General features: G+C 35.6%; 1 pseudogene; it reads right to left on the bottom strand.

Annotated features, from left to right (window-relative positions):
- Window positions 1-764: 764 nt before the first annotated feature.
- LOC141506926 (histone acetyltransferase KAT8 pseudogene) lies at window positions 765-5,732 on the bottom strand (annotated as a pseudogene).
- Window positions 5,733-6,333: the final 601 nt, after the last annotated feature.

Here is a 6,333-nt window from a genome sequence, read left to right on the forward strand (position 1 = left end):
AGGGTTGGTGATATATTCATTGTGCCACCTAGCTGCCACCCCTGCCCCAATTTTAAATTTCAAGGAATTATTTTCTTTAATTAGATTTTGCATCTCCTTTTCCATTTATTCAAATTGTATTTTATTAAAAGAATTTTCAAGGCAACAGGGTTAAGTGGCTTGCCCAAGGCCACATGGCTAGGTAATTATTAAGGGTCTGAGGTCAGATTTGTACCCAGGTACTCCTGACTCCAAGGCCGGTGCTCTATCTACTGTGACATCTAGCCACCCCTTCAAATTGTATTTTTAAAGGAGTTGCTTTATTCAGTCAATTTTCATATCCCTTTTTCAAGATATTGACTCTCCATTGCATACCTCTTATTCCTTTTCCCATTTTTTTCTACTTGATTTTTAAAATTCTTTTTGATTTCTTCTAAGAGGACTTTTTGGGCTTAAGACCAATTCATATTCCCATCTGGAGTTTCACATATAGGCCTTTTTCCAATGCCCTGTTCTGAGATGGTGCTTTGAGCATACTTGGGGCTTTCTTCTATTTCTTATTCATGTTTAACCTAGCACATGGTTTTTAAAGTTGATCTCTGATGCTGGATCACAGTAGGTTACTGTCTTAAGCTTCTTAGACTGAAGATAAAAGATCTGCTCACTAACTTTCTGTGCCATGAGATCTCAGGTATTAGAGGCTTCCCCATGGTATTGGGGTTTCCTTGTCTAGTTGTGTTTATTGTACTGGAGTTCTGAGGCTTGCATTTACCTTCTAAACTGGGTCAGGAGGTCCTTAGTTGGCCCACTTTATCATTGGCTTGCTGAATCTGGATCTGGGGTTCTCGGTTGGTGACGTTGTGCTGCACCTGAAAGCCTTCAATTACTTTGCCTGTCCCTGCCTGCACTTGGCCACCCTGAGTGAGACAGACCTTTCCTGAAGTGCTTTCAAAATAGCTTAAATTGAAAACTGCTCCACTCTATCTTTTTTGGTTTCTATTGTTCCAGAATCCATTTGGAGTCTTCATTATTATTGTTTCTGAGGAAATCTGGGTAGAACACAGGGAAGTTCCTAGTTTTTTTTTTTTTTTTGCCATATTTGATTCTTGTCTCTTTCAATGTGGCATCTTTGTTTGATTCTCCTTTGGTTTGCTTAATGGTGGAGAAGGGGCTTTCACTTTCACCTAACAACACATTGTTCATAAGAAACCTGAGTTTTCCTAGTGTGCCTGAGGCTGGATCTCAATCCCCTTGCTGACTCTCCTGTTTTGTTTCTTTCCTCAAATATTGTGGTCCTGAATAATAAATGTAGTTTTGAAGGATACCTTAAGAGTTTGAGAAGTTGGGAATTCCTGGTGGCAACTGGCAGCAAGAGGTCATTACTGTACAAGGTATGCTTATTGGAGGAAAACTAGCAGGAAGATTATGACATTAGAGCATTCAAGCCATGGGATTGCCCCTACATACACCCAATAGGATTAACCCTAATATAAAAAAGTAATATTCTTTAAAAGCAACTTGACATTATAAAAAACAAATTGTGACAATTTTCATTTTCTCTCCCCCCCAACAAGGTGAGTAGAATTAGAGAAATGCTGCAGACATATAATACAGGGTATCCCAAAAGTCTTTCCAAGCTTTACTATCTTAAAAACTGCACTGTCAATAATATCTTAAAAACTGCATCATATTTTTGAACATATGGTATATACATAGATTTTTATCAAAGTGTCTGATTTTTTAGTACCCTTATAGAAAAGTTGGGCACATATTAGCTAAGTCATTGTATAATTAGTTGCATTTGAAACTACTTGATTGTCTGAACTCAAGGAGTTTTCATTTAGTGTAAATGAGGAATACTTCCTTTCAGGAATCTGTGCTTGGTCCTGTATTGTTTAACTTTGTCATTGATACTTGCTAGTTAGCAGGAATAACCAACATGCTGGATGATAAAGTCAGCATCCAGAAAGATCTCAATAGACTAGAATTATGGGTTAACTCATAATTTAATATTATATTATATTATATTAATATTATATTAAATAGGAATAAATTTGATTAATAATAAGACTAAATTGAAAAACTACTTTCATACATCTAGAATGGGAGAGACAAAATTTTAAATAGAACACAGGGTAAAAAATCCAAGCATTTTTAGGGACAAGTTCATTTTGAATCTACAATATGACAGGGAGTCCAAAGAGCCCTAAATGTCATCCTGAATAGCATTAAAATAGTGATATTATCTAGAATAAGACAGCTGATAATCCCACTTTTCCTTTGATAATCAGACCATATCTGAAATATTGAGTTCAATCATAGGCATGGCATTTTAGGAAAAATTTTGACAACTTTAGACTGCACCTAGACAAAGGCAATCAGGTTGATGCTATATGGCATCTATTGAAACTGGGTATTTTTAGTTTGAAGAAGAAAGCCATAGTGAGAAAAGCTAACTATCTTTAAGTGCAAAGTATGAGCAAAGAAGAAAGTTCCCAAAAAAGCAGATTTACACTTAATGGAAGGAAAAACTTGCTAGTAAAGCAGACCAAAAGTAGAGCAAAACTCTTTGGGAAGGAGTGAATTGTGATCTCATTAGGAGATTTTTAAGAAAAGATTATATGATCTATTTTCATTGATGTTGTAGAGCAAAGGTGTAATATTCAAATAGAAATAAGGCCAAAAACTGTACATAAGGGTATATACATACATACACAAAATCTATGTCCTACAGTATTTTTAATATTTTTTGTTAAATATTTCTTAATTACATTTAATTTGATGTACTGGCATTCTGAGTATTTTGGACCTCTCTGTGGTAGAGGAATTTATTGTTAGACCTTGATCTAGATACATTTAGATAAATAAGGTTATCTTAGAAATAGAAAGAAAATGAAGATTACACACACACACACACACACACACACACACACACACACACACACACACACATATATATATATATATATATATATATATATATAAAGATATCCTTGTGCATTCAGGGACTATCATTTTTCAATCATGAATTTCTCAGTTAATTAACTTTATGCATAGTCTTCCCAACTTTTCCCTTCCAATTAGTTTTACATTAACACAAAATTTCTATGTTGACCAGCATACACAGAATTTCAGTTACATTGCAGTCCTATTTCTAATTCTTAAATAAGATTATTTCTCATTTTTCTCCATTTTCTAACTTTTCAAGAAGATTTGAAGGGATGGATTACAGTTAAAATGAGCAAATAAACTATGGGAACATTTGGCTCTGGTTCACTCCAGAAGAAGCAATAGAGGGAGAGGAAAGGTATCCTCATTTTCATCTTCTGATCTCTGAGGAGTAAGATGTGAACTATACCCAGCTCATAGTTCACAGTCTATGCTTCAGTTGTTACATCAATTTGGGAGATTAATACTGAGTTAAACAAAAAGAAATTTTTTAAAAAGAGTTGTATTGCAGGCAAGAAGGTCAAATGTATGTAAGGAAAGCAATAAGGGAGTTGAACTACTTATTTTCAATCACAGTAATGTTAATATAAGTAACCCATGGAGTCATTTAAGTTTTTCATTCACTTGAATTCCTAATCAACAGCTTCCATCATTCAAGAGTCATCTCACTGCTCTTTCTGAATTATCCTCTGCAGCTTATGATGGCCCCTTTATCTACCTGATGGTATCTTGTTATTTCTCATAAACCATTTCAACCTCAAGGTGAGGATCAGAAGTAGAAACTGAAAAATCTGAGTAGCATCTTGTGTAACAATTCAGCTCTTTCCCCAAGTCTCTCTACCCTTTTTTCACATGGCCAAGAGTGAATTGCATCCAAGATATTTGCATTTGTAATCCATTTGTTCATATCATAATGAATTCCCATCTAAGAAAAGTTATAAATTTCTGTTCTTTGTGTGAAAAAGCCAAACATTCTTCTACTAAATCACTTTTGCTTTCCATCCTGTCCTAAGCCAAAAATACATTTCAGCCAACTTAGTCGAGCCAACTCTGTTAACCGAGTTTCATCAAAGCCATTTTGGGAACAGACCACACAAATAGTTCATCAGGAAAACTGAGCATAGTTCAAACCAAGCACAAAATTGAAAATTAAATGGAATATGGTCTGACTTCAATTCCTGAGTTTTCTTTAACTCATCTATAATTTTGCTGAAAGGCAAAATTACTGACTTATGGATAAATGCTAAAGTTAAAACAATGGATAATAATAAAATGAACAAATATAATGAGACATCATAATGCTGTAAATCCCCTGAAAAATCACCTTTTATGGTGAAGCAAGAAGATTTGAGTGGAAGTACATTTTTGAGTGATTATCATGGCCTTAGAAATCATAATATAAAAGTAGACCAAAGTCACTTATTTCTTAGAGTCTTCTGCCTAGAATATTCTATTTCTATTATGAAACAAAATCCAGATCTTCCAAAAAAAGGTGTCTGGAGACCTTTAACTTACTACATTTATTACAACTGTAACATTTAGATAAACATTCTTACAGAGATACAAAGTATTTGAATTACTTTCAAATACAGATGAAAGCAAAAGCAAGTTGAATTGGTGCTTAAGGAAAAGATTCAAATAGTAATTTCTTCCACACATCCTTGGAAGTATATAAGCAACTTTTCTTAGATCCAAGGAAAGTGAAACCCTCACCTGAATTCTCTGGTGGTTACTAATTATCATGTTCACCTTACCTCTTCCAAATAATCCTTGTATGGCTATGATTTACAGAATAATGGAGGGTATTTGGAGATAAAGTCAAGAACACAGAAATGTAGGAGGTGGAGGGAAGATGGCATAGTAGTAGCAGCAAAACATCTGAAGTCTCCAATTAATCCCCTCTAAATAAATTTTTTTTACAGTGTCAAGCTAAAGTCTCTTTATTAAAAAATGTTTCAGGACTTGAAGTGGGGCAGTAAAGTCTATACATATTTATAAACTGGGAAAAGAGGCATGCCTCTTAAGTTTAAGACTGACACTAGGTAGAGATGCAGGGAGCTGGGGGACTGTTTTGGGTACCACTCACTTCTTGAACAATTTTTCTTATTTGTGCACAGAAATTCTTTAGGATCTTCTGTAGAATCCGAACCAGCAACCCAGATCTGAAAGTGCTTTCTCTCCAACTTTAATAATTCATAACAGAAAGCAATGATGAAAAATTAGCATAATCTTAATGCTGATATGGGGGGAGGGTCAGGATACAGGCTACAATATTCATCTCTGGGGACTCCTCTTTTAGGGGTAGGCTTGTTTGAGAACTAGGAAATAGGTACTGGATCATCCCTGGAACACCCCTCCCTCCTCTGCCACAATTGGCAACTTAGAAAAGTAGCCCATTAATGTGGACCTTATATCTTTCTACCTCTGTCAAGATGTAGAAAACAAATGAACACCAAAGTACAGGTCCAAGGGCAACTTGGTCAATAGATGCAGCTAATGGCAATAAATCTTAGGGTCTTTGTCATACACTTCAGACACAGAGAGGTTGTTCTTTCAGTAGATTTCCTTACCAGGTGGTTATCTTCACTGGAATCGCCCCAAATGGAAAAGGTAACTCCTCTCAAACTTCATGCACTTCAGGCAGGATTCACAGAACCAAAGCTTGAATTGTTTCCCATAATCTTCTGGGAATGGAGAGAAATATCAGGCATTAATCTCATAGCTTCCAATGTGAATCTTATTCAGTCTTTCACCTTGGTAATTGCTTCATGTTCCTTTTCAAGTGATGTTATTGTGTAATCCATTTCTGCCTAAGTCTTCTGAATGTGCTTGTGGTTTTGGTGGCCAATTCTTTTGTTCTCAAGCTGCCCTGACAACTCACTCAGGTATTTCTCAGAGTTCTTCTGTCTTGGTCAAGGACAGATGATTCTTGTCCACCCATTAATACAGTGCTTAAAGCCTATGTAATATATGTAGAATTATCTCTGTTGAATGCCAATTACTATCTGAGCATTGGCAGAGGTAGATTTTTCAGATCTCCAGTGACTTACAGGGCTCAGACCTTGTGCTTCCTATGGAGCTTGCAGTCACTTCCTTTATACAATATAAAAATAAAATTTCAAATTGATTCTAGATAGTCAGAGAAACCAAGAGTTTGGGATAAGATATTTTTTCAGTCCAAAACAAATCAGTTCAATAGGAGAGGCTGTGACTTTGGGTTAGATGGTAACACAGAATACATGTGGTAGCCATACCAGAAAACAAAGGTGATTGCTACAATGCAAGTGGCAGCTTCAGGACTCTCAGTTTAGAGATGGTAACAGGTTCAGAAAACTATTCAGAAAGATATTACAGGCATCCTGAGCTGCCACCAGGTATAGGACCCTAACATGTTCCTACAAAGTT

The sequence above is a fragment of the Macrotis lagotis genome, chromosome 1 (assembly GCF_037893015.1).
Source record: "Macrotis lagotis isolate mMagLag1 chromosome 1, bilby.v1.9.chrom.fasta, whole genome shotgun sequence".
Taxonomy (NCBI): domain Eukaryota; kingdom Metazoa; phylum Chordata; class Mammalia; order Peramelemorphia; family Peramelidae; genus Macrotis; species Macrotis lagotis.